The 26897-nt window shown below is 41.6% G+C and overlaps 1 protein-coding gene across 5 annotated transcripts in view; it reads left to right on the forward strand.

The window, feature by feature from the left end:
- The window catches only part of ELMO1 (engulfment and cell motility 1), a 390193-nt gene that overhangs the window by 324606 nt on the left and 38690 nt on the right, over window positions 1–26897 (forward strand). The gene's annotated exons all lie outside the window — the stretch shown is intronic.

Here is a 26897-nt window from a genome sequence, read left to right on the forward strand (position 1 = left end):
TGTGCACTTTCACTTTAAGGACATGTTCACACAGTAGTAAAATGTGCAGAATGCCCACCCACAAAACACAGGCCGACATTAATGCAAGTAATGAAAGTTCTGTCAGGTGTTAAGACTTCTGGGTAATGCGCCATCTAATAGACGGCAATGCATTTCCAAGCGAAATTCGCAGTCTTTTCTTTCTGCAGATGCTGTAATCAGGATGTTTCTGCGGTGAAAATTTCACTGTGTGCACAGTGCAGCAGAATCCCATTGAAATCAATGGGACTCTGCTACAGCTGAAAGTCATTGCAGAATTCCTACGTGTGAACATAACCTCAGAATGATAGGCAAATGTATTTAATATCAAAACTTAAATAGTAATGGTCTTTTTCTAGGCATGGGAGGGGGGTTAAAAATACTGTAATATCTACTGTGGCGACCAATTTGGATCATCTAAATGTATGACTATTTGCTAATGGAAAATATTAAATAGCATGCACACCCAAAATTACTATAAAATAATGCATACACTTTATTAGACACTTAGGCTACTGTGAGCTCGAACAAATGATGTCACTAATAAACCTAATAGTAGTGTTAAAGTCCCAAAGAGAAAACATGCGGTGAGTTCACAATCCAATCCGCAAGGTGAGCAAGTCTGCCTGCCTCCTATTCTAGCATAATACACTTACACTGTAAGATAGAGAAGCAGCTATACTATTTACACACCCTACCTCATAATGTATATACAAAGAATTACTTATCACAAAAATCTATTTTATGTATAAAATAGATTGGATAAAGCAGTCAGCGAAACACGTGTAAGGGGTCTGTGAGCTGGTCTGTATAGTGCTTCTTTATGCTTTCTACCTATGTTAGGAGTGTTTTGCATGTATTTTGCTGCTGTATTATTCTCTTATTTCTTTGAGGGTTACGTTGGGGGTCTGTGTATATATTTTTTGCCTCCCTCTCCTTCTACATGCTTTCTCTAACCTGAGAATGCTTTTATATACATCTCATCTAATTATGCCATACGTTCACTATACTGACCATCTCATACTTTTACCTTCCTTTTTTGTACACCTTCTTAGCCACAATTCGTGTATCTTGTATTTTTTTATATATCATTGTTTTAAATATCTTCAATAAAATGATATTTTAAGGGTCAAACTATGGTGTAATATTTTCGGTTCTATATTTATGTATAGCTGGTAGAGTATTAGCAGGTTGGTAAAAAAAAATTGTTTTGATGACCTTTAAAAACATGTTTCCATTGTATCTAAAAGACAATTACATTGAAAACCAGTGTCTCATAATTGTTTCAAGACACAGAAAATATGTGGACCCATGCCAACCTTGGGTTGTTACATATGCAACAAAAAACAAAAAAAAACTATTTGATTTAAATTCCAAAGATTTTCCCAAACCCAGCCATATGGAAGTCACCACAACCCCAAGGTTGTTCAGAATAGTTACAGGAATGAGTCTTTTTGCGTAATACCAACAGCTATTAGAAAGTTTAATAGTTATAGCCATTAAAAAAAACTTGGACAGTCTTAAACAGAGAGGTCGAATGAAGCTCCGTAACCATACATGGTCTGTGTGAAGAGCATAGATAGTCCTCCATAAAAGAAAGATATGGCGTAATAGCCTTGGTCCGAAGAAAGGATTGTGCATCAACCTTTCATGGTGGCTTCCAACATAGGGTCCTTGGGATAAAAATCCCAAAGAGTAGACATTAGATGCTCCAGGGAAGGTGTTCAATGGGGTTAACCTTCCTAGAATGCAAAATCAAAACCTAGTTTATTCCATTGAAATGGAATTTGGATACAAGTCTATGAAAAATGCTTTTAGAGTTCAGAGCATCAGGATAGAAAAACAAAGGAATGTATTTAATGTGGTCATACTGGGAAACCCCCGTTCTATATCCCAGGGAGGACTGATCAATGGATATTGGTTATGAGCACTGAGGGAAGAAACATGACACAGCACATATGTGTTCAACTTATGCTACAGCCAAAAGGGAACAGTTCAGAGTGTGATCCTCCCTGATTGGCTGAGGCAGCCCACACCTTCTTCATGAATATTCACTACTCCCTAACCATGTAACCTGTGCAGCTCTCCTAGCAACAGCTAAAGGAGCATAAAGGTACAGTTCTCATCTTAGTATGTAAACCTATGGGTAATGCTGCCTATTACGCGAACTGTGTGATGCTGCAAGCTCTCAGCAGAGTATCTAAGCATATTGGGGGAAATTTATCAAAATCTGTGCAAAGGAAAAGTTACCCAGTTGCCCATAGCAACCAATCAGATTGCTTCTTTCATTTTGCGTAGGCCTTGTTAAAAATGAAATAAGCAATCTGGTTGCTATGGGCAACTGGGCAACTTTTCCTGTGGACAGGTTTTCATAAATCTCCCCCATTATGTGTGATATTGGCTTTACAACAGTGTATCTAAGTATATTATGTATAGTACTGCCTGGAAATCATTGTATCGAAGCCCCTTGTGATTGGCCTAACTAGGGTATGTTCACTGCGGAATCCACGTGGAATTCCGCGAGTAAAAGTCCGCTTGGTGAACGGTAGCATCTTTGTGAATGGGTCTTCCACGAGACCCGTTCACACTGCAGAATTTCAGCGGCGGACAATTCCACCGCTGAAATTGTTCCGTGCAAAGAAAGAACATGTTCATTGTTTGTGCGGAAGTCCCCGAGCACTGCATAGCTGTCAATGGTGACGGCGCAGTGCTGCACGGTCCTACCACCGCCGCCGGCTGCCAGACTGAATCTCCGCTCGCTGAATTCTGCGAGCGGAGATTCCGTTCACACTCCGTAGTGTGAACATACCCTTAGTGTGATACTGCCCAGAGCATTATATCTAAGGTAGTGTAACAAAGGCAGTGTTACTCAACCAGGGTGCCTCCAGCTGCAAAACTACAACTCCCAGCATGCCTAGACAGTCAAAGGCTATCAGGGTATGCTTGAAGTTGTAGTTTTGCAACAGCTGAAGGCACACTGGTCTAATTCAGCAGTCTTTGTACAGGGGGTGAAAGCAGGGAAATAAGCTAGGAGTACTGGGTTTATGGGAGTCATAGGAGGAAGGGTATTGTGCTAATTGTGGGTGGGAAAAGGCCAGCAGGGCGGCTGTTAGTAGGCATGATGTTATACCTTTGCATCGTGGGAAATGTAGTTTCAGACTCTCTGTCCTGGCATCCATGAACCAGGAAGTGCCTGGATTTTAAATTAGGTGCTGCAGAGCATATGGGGGCTCAGAGAGCTAGTTTTTGGACCAGATGAATTGACAGGCAAGGGTAAACAAATATATGTTTCATTTTATGTTTGATTTTGGAGCAAAATCTGCTGGATATCCCCTTTCTCACTCCCTCATAACCTCCGGTATCATGGAGCTCCGTCTGCAGCCAATAACACTGCTTTTACCAAAACTACATAGTGGCCCTCATTTACTATTGCAAACCCGACATGTTTTGTAGGGCTGTGTGCCAGATTCTGTCGCATTGCGCCAGAAATTCTGTCATTGCGCCAGAATTGAAAAAAACCCGACTAACTCTCCATTTTGCTAAGTAAACCTGAAAAAAGGTCGTGGCCGCCGGGAAAAGGGGGCGTGTTCCCGGCATTTTCACAAAAACCCAACATATTTACTAAGGTTTTCACAGAAAATGTGGTGGATTTGAGATTAGGAAAACCAGACAGATCAGAGCATGTGTAAAAAAAGCAAAGTGTAGGGAAAGTGGAAAATGTAGGGAAACCTTGGTAAATACCGTGGAAAATAAATTGTAGGGAATTAAAACCCACAAAGAAACCTACACAACACTCTTAGTGAATAAGGGCCTGTGTAGCAGCTCAGGCAAATAACAGTGCCGCTTTGCCAATCACTGACTAAGGTGTGACACTGATGCAGTCTTGGTAGAGCAGCACTGTGCGTCATGTCTAGAGCTCCAGGAAATATACTGCCAGCAGACACCCAGTGATGTCCAGCCACAGAGGGGGCACCTTGATACCAGAGGCTACAAGGAAGGTGGGTAGAAACTTTGATTGGTTTTTTGGGCAGCCTGGGCACATTAGTTTTAATATGTTTTCTCCGGACAACCTCTTTAAGTTGGTCATTTTGAGTTACTTTGAATTAATAGAGAGCATTCCCCTCGAAGATCTGTTCAGGTGGACAGGCGCTCTTTGTAGCGCCTGCCCACCTCTTCTTGGGTAAGACAAGGCTTGAAAAACACTGGCCAACTATTTTCCTTTAATAACACTATGGGCAACACATGGGGTGTTTTTTTTTCTTTTTTTTTTTTTTTTAATGCAGAATCAAAATACAAAGTGTTAGCTCGGAGTCAGGAGACCTCTATAGCTTGAAACAAACCTAGAAAAACTGTCTAAGGGTAGGGTAAAACGTATCGGATCCACAGCATATTTTAAGCTGCAGATCTGCTGGTGACCAGACTCTTAGTGTGTCTTCAGCTGTTGCCAACAGGTTAAAAATGCCACATAAAAATGCATGTTCAAAAAATTTTTTACACTAGTTTAGTAAAAACACCACACAAACTGCATTATGGAGAACAAAACTGGTATTTTATCTGAAATATGTCTGTATTACAGCAGTATTCCCATATGCTCATGTGAAACCAAGCCACGATTGAATGTTGTGCAATTGATCTATTGTTGCAGCAGGCCCTTGCTTTACCAGTTTCCAGTAGTTCTGTTCAGGAGTAAATATATTTTACAAGTGTTCATAAAGCATCACTAATTTTATTAGCCATTTTCCTACTAGACAGAGTAAATGAGTCTTTTTACCTGCATGTTAAGTATGGGTATAAACTTTATCTGCAGCTAGAGGATTATACTCTTAATTGTCTTTATGTTTGTTGCATTTCTTTTTTTTTCAGTGTACATTTGTAGAAGTCAGAGAATTTAGCGATATTAATACGAAGAGGTAGAAGGCTTGAATAGGAATGTGTCCATCAATTGCTATGCTAAAAATGTGAAGAATATATTGTAACTGGTTCACGATGAACTCTTTTGTCATTTCAAATGTCGTTAAAAAAAAATCATGGACCGAGTAACTGGATTTAGTTTTTCTTGGCAGCATCGTCCCTTCTATGGAGCAGTTATACAGAGGCTGATAACCCCATTTACCAGTGTCTGCCCTGTCTTTCATCTCTGTCTAGAAGAGGAGCGTCCGGTCACATAGATCCAGTGTTTTGCTTAGCCTTTTTGCGTAATCTCTGCATACAGAACTATGTCCTACATGCATCATGCAGTATAGCACAGAGCTCTAGCTTAATCAAGACTTTTACTTGCCAGTCCTCAGTGGTTGACAAAGTCTTGGACAAGTGCTGACCTGCAATTTCATAAAAAACAGGAGGGAGTCAGAACCCAACCCCACTTGTTTGTATAGGGGCCTCAGTTGTAAAGCTACTGTTTAATTGGAGCCTAAAACTCAATAGAAGAGCTAAGATACACTTACAGTGGGGGTAATTTATCAAACATTGTGCAAAAGAGCAGTTGCCCATAGCAACCAGTTAGACTGCTTCATTAATTTTTAAAATGTCCTTTAAAAAAGTGAAAACTGAAATCTGGTTGCCATGGGCAACTGCTCCACTGTTCCACAGCACAACATTTGATAAATCTCTCCAATTATGTCTTTTTTCCTTAATAATTAATGGTAAATTAAAATTTCTTAAGAGTCTGCTTTAATAAAAATGGCTGCTGTATTACAGTCACTGAATTCTTCCTCAGTGACCGCCTTATTCCTTTTTTCCAACAATCATACCTGCTGCTTCCAAGCACTATAATCTATAAAGTCTGCTGAAAGACATCTATTCCTCACAAAGAGGGAAGCTGACAGCTCAGAATGCTGATCTGCAGTTTCAGCTAAACTAAGTGGCGTCTACTGCAGCCATTAATCTGCCTCGCAAGACTGTCCATCAGGCGGACTTTTCATCCTCATAAGCACTTTTAAAGTGATAGTTAGCTGTTCTTTCTTTCATTGGCAACATGCAATTTCTGGAATTTTTTTTATTTGAATTTTTACCTTTATATAAATTTTTTCAGTTTGGGAGCTTTAAATGTAACCCCTTAAGGATGCAGGGTTTTTCCGTTTTTGCAGTTTCATTTTTTCCTCATCACCTTCTAAAAATTATAACGCTTTCAATTTTGCACATAAATTTCCATATGATGGCTTCTTTTTTTGTGCCACCAATTGTACTTTGCAGTGACATTAGTCATTTTACCCAAAAATCCACGGCGAAACGTAAAAAAAATTAATTGTGCGACAAAATTGAAGAAAAAAATTTCATTTTGTAACTTTTGAGGGCTTCCGTTTCTACGCAGTGCATTTTTCGGTAAAAATAACACCTTATCTTTATTCTGTAGGTCCATACAGTTAAAATGATAACCTACTTATATAGGTTGGATATTGTCGTACTTCGTAAAAAAAATCATAACTACATTCAAGAAAAGCAGAAGCAGTGGCACTCCTACTTTGCTATACTTTTTTGAATCTCTGACCCAGATCAACAACAGTAAGGCACCCGTTCACCCTAACCGCAGGAGTCCTGCTTTCCTCCTCTACTACATTCAGGAAAAGTTATATGTTAAAAATTTTCATCTTCTAACCCCTATAACTTTTTTTTTTCCCGCGTACGGGCCGGTATGAGGACTCATTTTTTGTATTGATCGGTCTTTTTGATCGCTTTTTGTTCATTTTTTCATGATATAAAAAGTGACCAAAAATACTATTTTGGACTTTGGAATTTTTTTACGCGTACACCATTGACCGAGCAATCTAATTAATGATATATTTCTATAACTCGGACATTTCCGCACGTGGCGATACCAAATATGTTTATTTTTATTTACACAGGTTTTTTTTTTTTTTCTTATGGGAAAAGGGGGTGATTCAAACCTTTATTAGGGAAGGGGTTAAATGACCTTTGTTAACTTTTTTTTTCACTTTTTTTTTGCAGTGCTATAGCTCCCATAGGGAGCTATAACATTGCACACACTGATCTCTTATGCTGATCCCTGCAATGCCATAGCTTTGCATGGATCAGCGAGATAGGGGCTCGATTGCTCAAGCCTGTAGCTCAGGCTTGGAGCAATCAAACCCAGATCGGACGCCGTGGAGACAGTTAAGGAGACCTCCGCTTGCGTCCTAGCTGATCAGGACATCATGATTTTGTCGCGATGTCCTGATCAGCCCGACTGAGCTGCCAGTAAGCATTTACTTTCACTTTCAGACGTGGGGGTCAACTTAGATTGCCGCGTCTGAAGGGTTAATAGCGCGGCACTACGATCGGTGCTATGAATAGCAGCCGGGACAGACCCGGTGTGATGCGGGGTCATGGTGCGACCCCGTTTTAAACACTGGGACCGGGCATAGTGCGTACAGGTACGCCCTACATCCTTAAGAGGCTAATAGGCAGGTCTAAATTAATAAAAATGGTTCTGATGCTGTCAAGGATGGGTGCGGATGAGTCCTTTAAAATGTGAGTGACTGCTGTTGTATACCGCTGAGTGCTGGCACTAGGAATACACATCAGACAATATGTTGGTATATTATCTCCTTCTCAGCATACTGGCTAAAAAGCTGCCCCAAGGAGTTCTGTGTATTAAACCGAAGTACATTGTTTTTAAATTTGACAAAAAAGGAAGGTTAGTTATGATGTCAAAATCATCATGTTACATTTTTATTGGTTATTTGAGCTTTGTGTCTGTATATATTAGCATATTTAAGCATTTATTTCTTGGCCAAAGTTCACTTATGCGGCTCTTTGACTCTGAAACTGGAAAAATATAGATCTTTGCCCTTCTATACAATCTTTATCTTCTTCAAATGTTTTGTCTTCTGACATCTCATCTTGGGCCTCCTGGCGTCATTCCAAGGTCTTCATCTTAGTTGCAAGCAAATATCTAGCTGGATATGTAGAGTAGGTAACAAATATCTTTTTTTGTTCAGCATTAGAAATGGTATATAAATATATAAGTATTAATATATATTGATCGGCAGTCAGAATCCTTTCAATCAACTTGTCAATGCCACAATTCCCTTATATCTTACATAAATCCCCTGTTTGTATTCCCATGCGCTATTTTATTAACCCCATAAGGACCAAGCATTTTTCCGTTTTTACACTTACGTTTTTTCCTCCTTTACATTTTTAAAATCAACCCTTTCAATTTTGCACCTAAAAATCCATATGATGGCTTTTTATTTTTTTTTGCTTTTTTATTTATTTATTTATTTTTTGCCGCGGTTACACACAGTGGGCTTAAGCACTAGATGTAGCAGTGTCCATAGCTTTAAGACCCAGCAGGGTAGTAACTCACGATTCTGCAGATTGTTTCCAAAATTTTCAAAACTTTATTTTCATGACTTCATATAGCATAGAACTTCTTTCAAAGTGGAGCAAAGCCAACAACAGACATGGAGCTGAGATCTTCCATCTGCTCAACACCTTGGACGCGACGGCGTTTCAGGGGTGTGCCCCCTTAGTCATGCATACCAGGTGTGGAGAGGGGGGAGGATTATATAAGGATACAAGGTAGATACCTGTTCACATAAGTGAAGTATTCATTAGAAAAAACGCATGCAAAAATACGAAGATGAAATATCAAATTTTCATTAACACAGGAACTACCCTATTATAGAAATGCTTTAAAACTACATATCTCGTTAAGACCATATGGAAAAACACAATTTAATTCAGTGATCCAAAAACATTCTCTTTGTAAAAAACGTCTTCTGTTCAGATTCTCATTTGCTTGTATAGGAACCTCTTCTAAGATTAACCATTTGAGAGTTGTAATAGAATAATGAAATTCTCGAAAATTTCTCACGACCGTACTTTCCCCAAAACTGACTCCTCCTTTTTCTCTGAACTTAAGAATTTTCTAATAACTGATTTATGTTTAGTTAATCTGATTTTAGTCATTCTGGCTGTCTGACCAACATACGAGAGCCCGCATGGACATTTGAGCATATATATATATTACGTTCTTTGTCATACATGTGTAAAAACCTTTAAAGGGGTACTCCGCCCCTAGACATCTTATCCCCTATCCAAAGGATAGGGGATAAGATGTCAGATCGCCGCGGTCCCGCTGCTGGCGACCCCCGGGATCGCCGCTGCGGCACTGCGCTATCATTACTGCACAGACCGAATTCGCTCTGTGCGTAATGACGGGCGATACAGGGGACGGAGCAGCATGACGTCATGGCTCCGCCCCTCGTGACATCACGTCCCGTCCCCTTAATGCAAGTCTATGGCAGGGGGCGTGATGACCGCCACGCCCCCTCCCATAGACTTGTATTGAAAGGGGCGAACCGTGACATCACGAGGAGCGGAGCCATTATGTAACGATGCTCCGGCCCCTGTATTGTCATTACGTGCAGAGTGAACTCGCTCTGTGCAGTGATACTAGCGCAGTGCCGCAGCAGCGATCCCGGGGGTCGCCAGCAGCGGAACCGCAGCGATCTGACATCTTATCCCCTATCCTTTGGATAGGGGATAAGATGTCTAGGGGCAGAGTACCCCTTTAAGTGTAAAAGGAAAGCCTCTAGATGGATGATTGAATTTTTCTCCTTTTAATTATGCCACTACAGTGGCTACAATTCAAACAAGGGTAGGTGTCTGCTGGCCAAGAAAGTCTGGCGGCTACTTTTCTTAATGGTGACATCACTTTTTATTAATTTTTCACCAATTGACTGGCCTTTCTTATATGCAAACATAGGGGGATCTTTGAATAACTTTCCATAATTTTTATCTGTTTGCAGAATATGCCAATTTTTCAAAATATAATTTTTTATCATATATGCTCGCTTGTCATACGTGCCCAAGTACATTATACAGTCTTGTTTCTCTGGGGTTTTCTGTACAATAGGTTTTAATAATTCTTCTCTATTCAACACTTGAACCCTTTCTCCTTCTTGCTTAATTTGTCTCTAATCGTATGCCTTTTCAACAAATTTCTGTATTAATTTTTCTTTGCTGATTTAGGACTATTGATCGGACCCAGTAATGCGCCGGGCTTTAATGAATTGCTCCGGGGCAGTCCTTTTGAACGTGGTTGGTGCATGGAAACTCTTTTTGGGAAGGGTATTATTAACATCCGTGGGCTTAACATACATGGCTGTATGGAAGCCCTCGGTTGTACGTCTAACTTCCACATATAAAAAGTGGATATTATCCTGACTGTAATTTAAAGTGAATTTTATAGTTTAATGACATTTATTCAGATTCGTAGGTCCTGGTTGCTGATAGCTCAGCTTCTGAGCGTGCTTCACAGATCGGGAGCCGACCACAAGATGTAAATATACGTCCGTGGTCATTAAGGGGTTAAGATTCAGTCTTTGCAGAGAGAACTTATGTGGAATGGTAAGCCTGCCAGGATCCCTCTGGAGACCTTGCAGCAGGGTAAAGGTGGCCATTACGCCCCCTTCCATAGACTTGTATTGGGAGCATGGCCGACCCTGCAGTGGGCGCACAGCATTCAGAACTAAATGTTCTGAACACAGCCGGAAGGCTGGCCAGTGGAGTACCCCTTTAAGGACACAGCTCATTCTGGCCAGAAGTACAGAGGAAACTTTCATCTTTGCGGTTTCCTTTTTCCTCCTCACTTTCTAAGAGTCATAACTCTTTTATTTTTCCATCCACAGAGACATATGAGAGCTTGTTTTTTAACTTTTATTTTTTTTACTTTTTATTTTCTTATTCTCTTTATTCCCCAAAGGGGACTACTTATTGCAATTTTTTGATTTGCTTTTACTGTTCAGTGCTATAGGCAATCTACTTCTCTGTTCTGCTAAAATGCATAACAAAGAATAACATTGAAGCAGATCGCCGGGAGCAAGTAAGAGAAGCTCTGGCAGCCATCTTGATTCATTAGACCCCTGCGATTGCACCGCAATGGTCTGATGGTTGTAAAAAACGAAACTCCCAAACTTTAACAATCCAACCGCCCTGCCTCCCCCTCGAAATCCCCCCTCCCCAACAAACACACACAAACAAGCCCTCGTATGGCCCTGTGGATAAAATGTATCAAAACTTGTGCAGGGGAAAAGGGGAGCAGTTGCCCATTGCAACTAATTAGATGGCCTTTTTTACTTCTCAGAAGGCCTATCTAAAAAAGTAAGGAAGCAATCTGATTGGTTGCTATGAGAAACTGGTCAACTTTTTCTCTGCACAGGTTTTGCAAAATCTCCCCATATGTCTCTTAAAAGCAGAGGAGGAAAAGCGAAAATGCCAAAATATGAATTGGATGCATCATCAAAGCACAAACAGGCTGTATCCTTAAGGGGTTAAGCTCCTGGGTCCAGGTGCAAGCGCACGCTCTGTACCTACTATAGTTACGCCCCTGTACAGAAGCCACCAAGAGTGATGGTGCTCTATGATTTCAAAAGCTTTTATTATTTTGGGAAAGAATTATAAGAAATATACACCATAACATTTTGATTAGCAGTGGCACGTCTTCTTTGGTTTATTCCTTGTACCGTAAATATTTTCTTTTAAATATATGTAAATACATTTCTAGCTCCCATGATTACATACTAAAAGAAAATCAGTCCCAATGGCTCAAGGTCTCATTGAGACAGTCAGACCTACAAACCATGCAATGCATCTTTTTACAAGGTTCTATATATACAGATTAACAGTAATACGATCTGTTTTCAAATAGTAGCAAGTAGGGATGTAAGAAAAAATCGATTCTCGCGATAATCGCGATTTTTCATTTGCCGATACAGAATCGATTCAAAATATTTTTGAATCGATTCTTTTAGGGATGTGGAATTTTTAATAAAACGCACTTTTCTTACCTGCCAACGAGCCCGCGGAGCTCCGGTACAGGTGTTGGGTCCCCGGGCTGTATTCTTCTTACTTCCTGTTAGTCCGGCACGTCACATGGAGCTTCAGCCTATCACCGGCCGCAGCGATGTCCCGCCTCCGCTGGTGATAGGCTGAAGCTCCATGTGACGTGCCGGACTAACAGGAAGTAAGAAGAATACAGCCCGGGGACCGAACACCTGTACCGGAGCTCCGGGGGCTCGTTGACAGGTAAGATAAAGTGCGTTTTATTTTATTTTGCAGCCCGGACGGGATAACATGAGAAAAGTGAGCACCGGAGTACTAGATCGCCGCTGTCAAAGCTGACAGCGGCGTCTATTGGGATCTATGAATGCTCCCAGGTGGGCGATATATCGCGATGTATCGTCACCTAGACGGTATCGCGATATATCGCGATATATCGAATCGCCACACTGGTATCGCGATTCGAATCGAATCGCCAAATTCTTGGCGATTCACACCCCTAGTAGCAAGTCAATTTGTTCTATAATGAATAATGTTAAGTGAGCTGAAATATAAGTAAGGTTCGGTTTACATCGGTGTATGAGGCTCAATTAGGAGTCAGTCAGATATGCCAGGAAGAAACATTGCTGCCTGCTATTTTCTGGTTAAATAATGGAAACCTATTAGACCTTATTATAATCTGAGCTAGTCAGACGGGTCTGCCGGGCACTAGTGCCTGTCATGTGGCAGATCTGGCTCTGTCATTATTTTTTGTATTGTTGTTCCAGTTATGAAATGAAAATACAAACACATGTTAAACATGTAAAAAAAAAAAAAATAATCTATGTAAAAAAAAAAAATCAAATCAATAACCGTAATTAGAAATAAGATAACATAAGATTTAAAACAGTAAAGTATACAAAGATCAGTGGTTTATCCAAAAGTTTGGTGATGTTGACAGACTGCACACAGACCGGTATATTTATTCTCACTGAAATATATCCCTATCGTTTTTATGTCATGCACCACTGCAATAATGATCCTCGACAATATTCTGTTTTTCCAGTAGTTACATAGACAAGTGAGAGCCCAGAGGGAAGAACATATTTTGTTGTTGATTAGAAACCACTTCTATTTTAAAATGTTTGCAAACAGTTGCCATGGAATTGTTAAAGTATATTTGCCAACAGAGCTGTATAACTGTTAGTTCTGCAAGTAATTGCCCAAAGCACGTGAATGGCTGATTAAAATAAGCCTTTGTTTTCTTGGATGCTGTATAATGTAAATTCTCACAGACAGCAGACAAGGCAAAATGCTGTCCTTCAAATGGTTTAGAGGATGGGAAAAAGATCCTTTCTCCTCTTCAGTAGGAACCTGTGCAAGCAGAGCTTCTATTAAGAAGGCTCAATCAGTCTTGTATAGAATTGATGCTGACATTATCTCATTGTTACAAGGCATATCCCCAGCTTCCCCAGCAGCTCACATTACTGCCAAAAATGAGATTTCATATTATGCATTCCCTATCAGCTGTCCAATTATTTTAAAGATCCTGTCTACATGACCTGAGATGTGCTGAACTATCTGCGGAATGACTTATTCCTTGGTAACGACTTGTTTCTTCCATTTTCTTTTGGATTTGAATTATCACTTATCTTTGTAATCACTGACTCATAAAATCAGTTTTTACATTACAGTGTATTGCATACATTTTATATTTCTCATGCTAAATTGCTGGGCCCTATGCACCTGTTCATATTATAACTTCATGCTGTTTGGAAAAGATAAACTCTATGTATGTTCTTTTTTTTCCCCCAACATCTGCAACTAGGCAAATGATTTATTTTGGTAGACTGCGGGATTTATATTACTTTGCTACCATGTAAACCTCATATACAGTGGATGAAATGAATATTGAACATGTCACTATTTTTCTCATTTAATATATTTCCAAACATGCTATTGACATAAAATTTTCAGCAGATGTTGGTAACAACCCAAGTAATCCATTCATACAAAGTAACCAAAACAAATAAGCTGTTTACTAGTTATTTCACCTGCTGTATTTATGTGTGTGTGTGTGTAAAAAAAAAAAAAAAAAAATGTTCTAGTCTGCGGACAAATATTCTTGATCCAGCTCATTCCGATACATTTTATACTTAACTGGTTTTCTGTTAATGCTGTTAATTAAAAATGAGGAGCTTTATATGGTGTAATACTCGGTAAAAGAGATTAAATTTAGGTGTTTTTTTAAATGTTCATCATCTATATGAATAGTGAATCACAGTCAATATTTTCTAGTTATTTTAAAGTATAGTTACATTAAATGAAGCAGTACATAAAAGCTGTGTCATGTGACTGCAGTCCAGAGCTTGCTCTACTCTTCTGTGTCCAATCACTCTCTGACCCCCCCCCCCCCCCCAGGTTTTAGTTCTGATGGGAAAACCGCATACGGGGCAGAAATGAGCCGACCGGAGTCAGCATTTCACTCCGGTCAGCTCATTGAAATACATTACATACGGCAGGGATACAGGAGTGCCCGATTTTAGCTCCCCCCAGCCTTATGTGGTCCTGTATTGCCTAAAACGTGATGTGAACCCAGCCTAAGTTGGGTATAATCATATTTATGCTTAGAGTTACATATTTTTATTAGCAGAAAAATATACAGGCATGACACTGAATTATAAAAGTAAAGTTAGCCAGGTAGTCCCCACCCACTATGCCATCTCAAAGTCTGCAGTGTTACTTCAACTAGAATACCCATGGATCCGTTCATGTGTATTCAAATGTGTCAGAAAATCATTATTACTTAAATCAAGGTTTTCTTTAAATGTGTTTATTAAGAATTTTTGGTGTTTTTTCTGATTGATATTATAAAATAATCCTGGTCAGTTTTATTTGTCCAGCAAAAACTTTATTTTATTATTTTTTTGTAAATATGGCCAGACTACCTGCTAAAAGTAAAAAGAAAAAAAAAACTGTGCTTACCTCCCACTCTCCCCCACAGCCTCCTTTATTGTGGCACCTGGTCTCCACAGTGCTGCACTTCCTGGTGTTGTGGTCAATAACTTACATTTCTCATCAGCTAATCACTGGATGAAGTGGGACACCGCTGTGGCTCGTCTATGTCCATGGGGCATCATATCTCTTACTGCTCAAACAAGATGGGTTCTCCCAAAATAATGTATAAAATAATTACAATCAGGAAATAGTAACATTTTAACTTTTAAATATACATATTCTTTGCAGAACATTGTAGCTGATTATCTGAAGCATATACGAAACCCTTACACTTTTTTTTTAATTATAATCTTAATATGGAAACCAAGTCTCTGAGAGGCGTTTACTCTCACTTTTCCTAGGTATGTAGAGCCTTTGTAAGTGAGCACAGGCTTACTGAAACACATAGTATATAATGTAGCTTTAACATGAATATAACAGATATCATCAAGTTATCTATCTTTTTAATGTCCTAAAATATGTAACTCAAAACATCTGTGGAATATATTTAAGTAGACATTAAAGCATAGACACATTAATAACTATCAGATTCCGTTTCATACCATCTGTTTGTATAGCATAGAATGTCTATGCCACAGATTGTCATGTCTTAACCCGTTAAGGACATAGGGCATACGGGTACACCCTGATGTCCTGGTAGCTAAGGACACAGGGTGTGCTTGTACTCCCGTGGGAACTCCGGTCCCCGCGGCTCGCTGGGCAGGGACCTGACCGGGATGCCTGCTGAAATCATTCAAAAATAGGAGGGAAAATAGGAGAAAAAGCCTCTATTTCTTATGGAAATACCCCACATGTGGATGTAAAGTGCTCTGCGGGTGAACTACAATGCCCAGAAGAGATGGAGTGCCACTGGGCTTTTGTAGAGAGAATGTGTCTGAAATGGAAGGCCATGTGTGTTTACAAAGCCCCCATAGTGTCAGAACAGTGGACCCCTGCCCCACATGTGACCCCATTTTGGAAACTACACCTCTCACGGAACGTAACAAGGGGTGCAGTGAGCATTTACACCCCACAGGTGTCTAACAGATTCTTTGAACAGTGGTCCATGAAAATGAAAAATACAATTTTTCATTTGCACAGCCCACTGCTCCAAAGATCTGTCAAATGCCAGTGGAGTGTAAATTCTCACTGCACCCCTTATTAAATTCTGTGCGGGTGTAGTTTCCAAAATGGGGTCACATGCGGGGGGTCCACTGTTCTTTCACCATGGAAGCTTTGTAAACACACATGGCCCCCGACTTCTATTCCAACCAAATTCTCTCTCCAAAAGCTCAATGGCGCTCCTCTTCTGAGCATTGTAGTTCGCCTGCAGAGCACTTTACATCCACATATGGGGTATTTCCATACTCAGGAGAAAAAGCCTTCCAAAATTTTTAACACCATTTCCTCTATTACCCCTTGTGAAAATGAAAAATTTGGGGTAACACCAGTGTTTTAGTGAAAGAAATCAAATTTTTCATTTTCATGTCCAAATTTAGCAGAAATTTGTCAAACACATGTGGAGTGTTAAGGCTCACTGTACCCCTTGTTATGTTCCTTGAGGGGTGTAGTTTCCAAAATAGTATGCCACATGTTTTTTTTTTTTTTTTTTTTTTTTTTTTTTTTGCTGTTCTGGCACCATAGGGGCTTCCTAAATGTGACATGCCCCCCAAAAACCATTTCAGCAAAATTTGCTTTCCAAAAGCCAAATGTGACTCCTTCTTTTCTGAGCATTGTAGTGCGCCCGCAGTGCACTTGACATCCACACATGGGGTATTTCCATACTCAGAAGAGATGGGTGTTACAAATTTTGGGGGGCATTTTCTCCTATTACCCCTTGTAAAAATGTAAAATTTGGGGGGGAAACTGCATTTTAGTGGAAAAAAAATGATTTACACATCCAACTTTAACAAAAAGTTGTCAAACACCTGTGGGGGTGTTGAGGCTCACTGTACCCCTTGTTACATTCCTTGAGGGGTATAGTTTCCAAAATAGTATGCCATGTTGTTATTTTTATAAAAAAAAATTTCTGCTGTTCTGGCACAATGGGGGCTTTGTAAAATGTGACATGCCCCCCAAAAAACATTTCAGAAAAACTCACTCTCCAAAATCCCATTGTCGCTCCTTCCCTTCTGAGCTCTCTAGTGCACCCACAGAGCACTTTACGTTCACATATGAGGTATTTCCTTACTCGAGAGAAATTGGGTTACACATTTTGGGGGGCTTTTACCCCTTGTAAAAATTCAAAACTGGGTCTACAAGAACATGTTAGTGTAAAAAATGGAGATTTTGAATTTTCTCCTTCACTATGCTGCTATTCCTGTGAATCGCCTAAAGGGTTAACACACTTTCTTCCTTCTCCTGATATTGAAAGGGTGTGGGCCAAGGCTCAGAGGTCTTTGTTGGTGACTCAAAAGGATAGAGTCCAGCTGCGGTTGGCGGATAGGGAGGCTGCCCTTTTTGAGTTTGGGGATAGAAATGGGAAACTGTTGGCCTATTTAGCGAGGGCTAGCCGTCCTAGTGCCTCTATCCCTTTTATTAGGGGTGGGGATGGTTCTGTGTAGGGATGTCCCGATACCATTCTTTTAAGACCGAGTACCAATACTTTAATTCTAGTACTCGCCGATACCAAGTACGAGTACTTATATTTTAAAGGGAATCTGACACCAGGGTGACCCGGTTTCTGGCGCTACTTACCGTATGATATGTGGGTCCTTGTTGTGTACAATGGATGCGGCTGCTATAGTATGAGCCAAGATTTCTCTCTTCTCCATTGGACAGAACAGGGAATTTGCATTGGCGGTGAGGCCGATGACCACATGGTGAGCAGCGATAGAAACCGGGTCACCTGCACTATCTACCTATAAATTCAAGTTAGTGCAGGTGACTCTGCTGTAAGATTACCTTTAATAGTAGGTAGTATCCCCTTGCAGACATTAGGAGCAGCCCCCTGGCAGTCATTAGTAGCAGCCCCCCTTGTAGACAGCAGCCCCCCTTTAGACATAAGTAGCAGACCCCCTTTAGACAGTGGGCCCCCATTTAGACAACAGCAGCGCCCCCCCTTTAGACAACAGCAGCAGCCCCCCCCCCTTTAGACAGCAGCAGCAGCCCCCCCCTTAGACAGCAGCAGCCCCCCCCCCTTTAGACAGCAGCAGGCCCCCCCCCAGTTTTGACAGCCGCAGGGCCCCCCTTTAGACAGCAGCAGGGCCCCCTTTAGACAGCAGCAGGGCCACCCCCTTTAGACAGCAACAGGGCCCCCCCTTTAGACAGCAACAGGGCCCCCCCTTTAGACAGCAGCAGCCCCCCACCTTTAGACAGCAGCAGGGCCCCCCTTTAGACAGCACCAGCCCCCCCCCCTTTTAGAATGCAGCATCCCCCTTTAGACAGCAGCAGGGCCCCCCTTTAGACAGCACCAGCCCCACCACCCCGTTTAGACAGCAGCAGCCCCCCCCCCCTCCCCGTTTAGACAGCAGCAGGGCCCCCCCGCTTAGACATTAGCCCCCTCCTTGCAGGCAGCTCACCTCCTCGGGTTGGGTGCTTGTGCTGCCGCTCTGCTGCCCCATTCTCCCATCCTCCGGTCCGCATCATGGCGTCCTATGGAGGAGCATGGGACATACACGTCACTCTGCTTCCTGCGTAGCGTTACCGCTGGGCGCAGGGGAGGAGGCGGAGTGACGTGTGTGTCACATGCTTCTCCATGGAACACTATGATGCGGACGGGAGGATGGAAGAATGGGGCAGCAGAGCGGCAGCAGGTATCGGGCATTGTATTGGGGACGAGTCCCCGATACCATGCAAATGGCTAGTATCGGCCCCGATACCAGCATCGGTATCGGGACATCCCTAGTTCTGTGGTATCTGACCCCCAGTTGATTAATTCTGTCTTCCTTCTTGTATTCTGCCCCTCCTAGGCCCTATCAGGGTGAAATTTTATGTTTTCTGCAGAAGCTATCCCTCCCCACGCTTAGTTGTGCTCAAGCGGAGGAGCTGGATGATGGCCCCTTTGGAGTCGAGGAGGTAGAACAGACTATTCGTGATCTTCCCCATGGGAAAACCCCAGGTCTGGATGGAATGGTTGGTGATTGGTACAGGATGAATGAGGAGCGCTTGGCCCCTATACTCCTTAAATTGTTCCGTTCGATGGCCGCTGAGGAGTCTCTTACAGATTCTATGAGGGAGGCATTGATAGTTGTGCTTCCCAAGCCTGGAAAGGACCCGTTGCTTCCTGATTCTTATAGGCCTATCTCCCTTTTGAATATTGATATTAAAATTCTTGCTAGAGTCTTGGCAACTCACCTGCGTGGTGTCATGTCCTCCATCATTCATCCTAACCAAACGGGTTTTATGCCGGGTAGAGCTACTGATGTGAATGTGAAGCGCCTCCAACTTAATATTGCAGCGGTGGGAGAGGGCTTTCCTACTGGAGTGGTAGTCAGTCTAGATGTCTATAAGGCCTTTGACTCGGTGGAGTGGCCCTTTTTATGGGAGGTTCTGGGAGCATTTGGGTTTGGTCCCCATTTCTGTGCTTTGGTTCAGTTGTTATATATATGTTTCTGCTCCCTTCCTCCTGGGTCGTGGTACGAGGCAGGGGTGCCCACTTTCTCCATTTCTTTTTGCTTTCATGGTGGAGCCTTTGGCGGAGGCCAATCCATAATGATCTTACTATCTGTGGCATCCCCATGGGGTCTATTGTAGACAAGGTTTCCCTTTATGCAGATGACACACTAGTATATTTGGCGCATGCGGGAGGTTCTCTCCTGTCTTTAATTGACCTATTGGACCGGTTTGGGTCAATCTCAGGCTTGCGGGTAAACTGGGCTAAGTCCTCTTTGATGGCGCTTTCACCTAGGGTCCCACTCCCTTTCTGTCTCCCAGCTGGGGTGCAACTAGTCTCTCGGTTTAGATACCTGGGGGTGGAGGTCACTGCATCCCTGACGTATTATCTTCCAGAATTTGGATTCGCTCTTATGTTCCACTATGGAGCGGTTAACTGCCTGGTCCTCGCTCCCTCTGTCACTAGCTGGCAGGATCAATGGGGGAGATTTATCAAAACCTGTGCAGAGTCAAAGTTGCCCAGTTGCCCATAGCAACCAATCAGCTTGCTTCTTACATTCCTAACAAGGCCTGTGAAAAATGAAAGAAGCAATCTGATTGGTTGCTATGGGCAACTGGGCAACTTTGACTCTGCACAGGTTTTGATAAATCTCCCCCAATGTCTTCAAAATGATTTACCTTCCTAAATTCCTTCCTAAATTTAGCTCCTCTGATTCCCACCCAAGAAATATTTTAGTGTGCTATGCTGTGCTCTGGGATCCTTCTATTGGCAGGTTAAACCTCCCAGACTTGCTCGGGCTCATCTCCAGGCTCCTAAAAGACATGGAGGCTTAGCCTCCCCTGATGTATATAAATATTTTCTTGCCTCCCAACTGGTCTATGCAGCGTATGGATTGACCTGGTTCTGTCGAACTCAGCAACTGCCTTGGCTGGAGCGCTTATGGATTCGTATGAATCTCTTACTAAATCACTTTACAGGTACCACTCTCAAGCCTCTTTTTTTCTTTCCCTGTTAACTATAGCTAAAGTGTGGTCTGTAGTGTTGAGTAAATTTCCACAACCTCTGGTATCTCCTAGAGCACCCTTGTGGGGGAATGTATATTTATCTCACTTGCATGGGTTACAGGAGGCTGGTTTTTGGGGTTCTCATTGAGTCAACTTTGTGATTCACTTGTTTGCAGAGGATCAGGTTTTCTTATTCATTTTGGACTTGAAGGAACGCTATGGCATCCCTGGAAATGCCTTTTATAGGTATCTTCAGCTGAGGCACGCTCAGTTTGGCTCCTTGATGATTACTCCTGCATTTTTTGAAGTTGAGCTTCTCCTGGGCACCACAGATCTATCTAAACCCCTTTCTCAGTCTTATGCTCTCATCCAGTCACTGGGGCCTAGCCCTTTCTCACAGGCCTTTCATAAATGAGTGGCTGATGTCCCGGATTTGTCAGAGAGTCAGTAGAAGGAGGTTGAAGGTTCATATTACTCCACTGTAGTTAGTAGTAGAGATATGTTGATCCAGTCCAGATATATCTTGAGGTTGTATTATACTCCTGCTAAACTGAAGCATATTGGTGTTTCCCAGTCTGATCTCTGTTTCCGCTGTTATTCAGAGATTGGTAACTTTCTGCATGCTATTTGGGAGTGTCCTCTCATCGCCTCCTTTTGGAGGGAGGTGATTGGGTTTTTGGCAGAACATCTGGATTACCCTTTTCTACTTACACCTTTGGTGTGCCTGTTAGGTGTCATCAATAGTAACATAGTTAATAACGTTGAAAAAAGAGTCCATCAAGTTCAACCTATATAATTAGTCCCTACTGAGTTGATACAGGGGAAGGCAAAAAAAACCTCATACTAGAGGTAAAAGTTCCTTCCTGACTCCAAATATGGCAGTCAGAATAAATCCCTGGATCAAGGTTCTGTCCCTATAAATCTACATTATAATATACATAACCAACGATGTTATTACTCTCCAAAAATGCATCCAGACACTTTTTGAATTCTTTTACAGAGTTCCCCATGACCACCTCCTCTGGCAGAGAGTTCCATAGTCTAGAAAAAGGAGATAAATATGTGAACAAGTTCCTCTCAAGAAGGCGCTGGTACCCGGAGATGAAAATAAACTCCTTTATTAGCAACGCGTTTCGATCCCGAACCGGGATGCCTGGCGAAGATCCCGGTTCGGGATCGTAACGCGTTGCTAATAAAGGAGTTTATTTTCATCTCCGGGTACCAGCGCCTTCTTGAGAGGAACTTGTTCACATATTTATCTCCATTGCTATCCACTGGACTGACGGACGTCACACCGGGTAGTTCCTCGTGGCAGCAGTTTCCCTCGATTTCCTGCATATAGACGCTACTGTAGGTTTTGTGCTCTGAGCGCAACACCTAGGGATAAGAACCCATCTTTGCATTATCTCTTTCATTTGATTTAAACGGTCCTCACTAGGGGCGCACCTCCTGTTGTTTTTTCTCGTTGATATAATAGTCTAGAAAAAGAACCCCCATCTGTGCTGGTGTAGAAACCTTCTTTCCTCAAGAAGTAAAGGATGCCCCCTTGTTATAGATATAGTCCTGGGTATAAATAGATCATGGGAGAGATCTCTGTATGGTCCCCTGATATATTTATACATAGTTATTAGGTCTCCCCTAAGCCTTCTTTTTTCTAAACTAAATAACCCCAATTCTGATAATCTTTCTGTGTACTTTAATCCTCCCATTCCCCGTATTACTCTGGTTGCCCGTCTTTGAACCCTCTCCAGGTCCACTATATATTTCTTGTACACTGGTGCCCAGTACTGTACACAGTATTCTATGTGTGGTTTGTCTAGTGATTTGTACAGTGGTAGAATTATTTCCTTGTCGTGGGCATCTATGCCCCTATTGATGCACCCCATGATTTTATTTGCCTTGGCAGCAGCTGACCAACACTGGTCACTACAGCTAAATTTACTGTTAACTAAAACTCCTGAGTCCTTTTCCACTTCAGTTGGCTCAAGTGTGCTCCCATTTAGTACATAATCCCAGAACAGATTTTTGCTCCCCATGTGCATTACCTTACATTTATCACTGTTGAACCTCATCTGCCACTTCCCAGCCCAAACCTCTAAAATATCCAGATCCATTTGTAACAGTTCACTGTCCTCTATAGTGTTTACCGCTTTACAGAGTTTAGTGTCATCTGCAAAGATTGCTACTTGACTATTCAACCCCTCTACAAGGTCATTAATGAATATATTAAATAGAACAGGACCCAAGACTGACCCCTGTGGTACCCAACTAGTAACAGTCACCCAATCAGAATACGTACCATTAATAACTACCCTCTGTTTCCTTTCACTGAGCCAGTTACTTACCCACTTACACACATTCTCCCCCAGCCCAATCCTTCTCATTTTATGCACCAACCTTTTATGTGGCACCGTATCAAATGCTTTGGAAAAATCCAGCGATTCCCCCAGGTCCAGTCTGGAGCTCACCTCCCCATTAAAAGCTGAACCGGGAAGTGTGCATGTGCGAGTGTATGTTTGTTTGTTTTGTGCTGGGCTTTCTCCGGTTGGGTCTCAGTACCCGTCCTTACCGCTGATGGATGCCCTGTCTTTATGATGGAGTAGGTCTTTGGGACCCAAGGAGACTGTTGTTTATGTTTACCTGGTTGGTCATGTCTGTAATTGATATGCAAAACTAAATAAATGCTTTTAAAAGAGAAATGAGCTTCCTCTGTAGTATACAGTACCTGATAAGTACTGGAGGGATTAAGATTTTTATATAGAAGTAATTTACAAATCTGTTTAACTTTGTGGCACCAGTTGAAAAAACATTGCAACATATTTTTAGTATCTAAGCAATCTAAAATTCCAGGCTTAATTTATCTGAAGCGTGTCTTATCCTTTGTCTAGAGTAACAAACAATAACAGCATACCTATGATGTCTCATAAACAAATAAACTCCCCTTCACTGAACAAGGCTTCCAATCTCGAATGTAAATTGGGTTTTGTTAACACAGACCATTGATTTTATGTGGACGCTATATTTTGCCAAGGGCTTTGTCAGAAATCGGAGAAATAATTTAATGCTAGCTAACCATGGATTCAATTAACTAATAAGCAAGTTTATATAGGTTGTCATAGAAAATCACTCTGTACTGGAAGAAAGCTTTGTCTAATACAGTCACTGTCACACTTGCTTAGCTGACCCTAAGGGCATACTGTGCTACAAAATAAAATATATTAATACGCTTGACTCTTGTTATTTTTGCTTGGTTTACAATATCGAATTATACATCAGAACGGATTGTTGTCTACCTGAAGAATACATTCCAAATTAGTCTTTGAAAAAAAATTGTGAATTCCGAAAATATTAAGTAATAATGGAATATGACAAAAGTTATTGAAATATGTTGTTTTAGAACAGTCAATGCTTTTACCTAGCTCTCAGATAGTCAACAAAGAAGAGGCCTGTATGTGATGTCTGGGGAGGATCCTATACACTATAAGCTTACAGGCACATCATTGACAGGTTTCTTGAAGACTCAATTGTTCATGGGTTGTACATGAGACATAGGATGGACTGGATACCTGCATAGTTAAGGCTAGATCCAAATAATGGTCATAGTATTTTCTGGCCTTTGCTATATGGCAATACAGTGGTCCCTCAACTTATGATGATAATAGGTTCCAGGCGGACCATTATTTGTTGAAAACATCGTATGTTGAGGGATTCGTACCATGGATGCTCAATCATACTCATGTGTCCCCGCTGGTCCAGTCTGTCAGTTCCCCGCTGCCCTGCGCCGTCTCTCTCCGTTACAGTCATCACGTCACTGCTCACGCTGCCCCCTATTGGACGTTGGGCGGCATGAGCGGGGATGTGATGACGGTAACAGAGAGGGGCGGCTTAGAGCGGCAACAGCAGCAGAGGAGTCGTGGACTGACAGGCCGGAGAGGCAGGGACATGTAAGTATCATTGAGCGGGCACATTAAAGGCTATCCGGCAGCAGCTGAAGCAGTCAGCACTGCCGGGTAGCTGTCTTTGCAATGGCCCGGACATACAGAAGCATCGTATGTTGATGCTGCCTTCAACATACGATGGAGAAAGGAAAAAAGAAGAAAAAGAGAGACCGGAAGGCGGCGCCTCGTGCGTTACCGTGGATAAGGGAGGGGGGTTTTCCCTTGCGGGAAGTGATATGCAGGCTCTTTAAATCAGCCGCTCACCTTGAGCATATAGGAAATATGCGTATCACCCCGTAGGGGATTAATAGAGATGATGTGGATCTGTGCAGCCCAAAGGTCCCAGGTGCAACCGGATGGTGTCCTGTGGATAACTGGATACTAATAAGTGGAAAACGACCTTAGCAGCAGGCGCTCAGGATCCCAGCAGAAATAGTCACATTCAGGTCATAAAGTGGCAAAGTGCAGCAACTTTATTGATGTACAGCATTAAAACAATGATGCCTTTCGGGGTGAAACTACCCCTTCATCAGATTGGCTGTGGTACATACACAACACAGAACATGTGGGGTTTATATAAGCAAGGCAATTACAAACCAAGATGGAGGATGGTGCAAAGGTTAGAGGTCATCACTCACAAAACAGTAGAATTGTATTGTAAATTGCTTAAACAGAACCATTGTGGGGATTTCGAAGGAAGGATGTGTTAAACATAGTGTGTAAAAACATTGACAATCAACACTGAAAGGACTGTAGCAATACTGTTAATGTGTGAAGTATTACATCTTGGAGAGGTGGAACTGAGGCTTGGTTCACACAGGTTGTGCGTGTCACAGCAGTAAACACCGGCGTGCCGGTGTTTACTGCCGTGACATGCACAACCTTTGTGAACCAAGCCTCAGTTCCACCTCTCCCGGACGTAATTCTTCACACATTAACAGTATTTAACCACTATACATTGCTACAGTCCTTTCAGTGTTGATTTTCTGATGGTTCTGTTTAAGCAATTTACAATACAATTCTACTGTTTTGTGAGTGATGACCTCTAACCTTTGCACCATCCTCCATCTTGGTTTGTAATTGCCTTACTTGTATAAACCCCACATGTTCTGTGTTGTGTATGTACCACAGCCAATCTGATGAAGTGGTAGTTTCACCCCGAAACACGTCATTGTTTGAATGCTGTACATCAATAAAGTTGCTGCACTTTGCCACTTTATGACCTGAATGTGACTATTTCTGCTGGGATCCTGAGTGCCTACTGCTAAGGTCGTTTTCCACTTATTCGTATTCAACATACGATGGCCTCTGAGAGAATGTTGAAACGATCATATGTTGGGGGTCCACTGTATTCTGAAAGAAATACTAAATGTAGAAAATGCACAAAAATATTAGAATTTTCTTGTTCAATATGTTTTCTTGATCCCATTCTATCTGATCTGATTGTAGCAAAAAATGTCACAGAAGATCGGTCATTTCTCTTGACCTCGCTTTCATAAATTCATAACTGTGAAGCTAGAAGTGAGAGAGCACAGCTCATATGAAGAGATCTGTGCACTATGGCTAAAAACATTATACTGATAGGTGTAAGCACATGAAATAAAGAACACCAGTTTATGGGAGAAGCGCCTGCATTGGAGAATTTTATTTATCACTGAATCTTGAATATGTACAATGGTTTTTCTACTAAATAGGCCACTTTCATACAGAAGTATTTTGGTCAGTATTTTGAATGAGTATCTGTAAGTCAAATGCAGTGATATTATCCATCCAATAGTCTTTGTAATTTCTCAAAAGTGGAGATATGTGAGATAACTTTCTATTCATTGGTGACGGCCATTTTTCTGGACTTAAAGGGGTATTCCAGGCCAAAACTTTTTTTAATATATCAACTGGCTCTGGAAAGTTAAACAGATTTGTAAATTACTTCTATTAAAAAATCTTAATCCTTCCAATAGTTATTAGCTTCTGAAGTTGAGTTGTTGTTTTCTGTCTAACTGCTCTCTGATGACTCACGTCCCGGGAGCTGTGCAGTTCCTATGGGGATATTCTCCCATCATGCACAGCTCCTGGGACATGACATCATCATTGAGCAGTTAGACAGAAAACTTCAGAAGCTTATAACTATTGGAAGGATTAAGATTTTTTAATAGAAGTAATTTACAAATCTGTTTAACTTTCCGGAGCCAGTTGATATATATAAAAAAGGTTTTGCCTGGAAAAACCCTTTAAGGTCACTGAGAAACACTAGAGTTAGCCCTTCCCTAACTCAAAGTGGCTGCTTTCAAGGATCAATAGATAACATGCAACAGAACAAACAGAGATAATATAAACTGACTGTTGCTCAAAATGTAAACATTTAAGATATAGATTTACAAATAGCAATTGAAGCCTTCCCAAATTATTAGCACTAAAAGTAAGGCACATTCACATGGCAGTATTTTCAATCAGCACTAGCAAAATTTGTGGTAGAACAAACCACTTCTGCTTTGGACCAAATCCTACTTCTATCTCTTGAATCTGCTCCTGGTTTGGGCTTCTAAACTGCATCAGAAAACCTACACAAGACCTTAACGTCTAAGATCATAATTCTGACCTGAGCAACAGAAAAGACTGCTT

Source organism: Hyla sarda, chromosome 5 (genome assembly GCF_029499605.1).
Source record: "Hyla sarda isolate aHylSar1 chromosome 5, aHylSar1.hap1, whole genome shotgun sequence".
In the NCBI taxonomy this organism is placed as follows: domain Eukaryota; kingdom Metazoa; phylum Chordata; class Amphibia; order Anura; family Hylidae; genus Hyla; species Hyla sarda.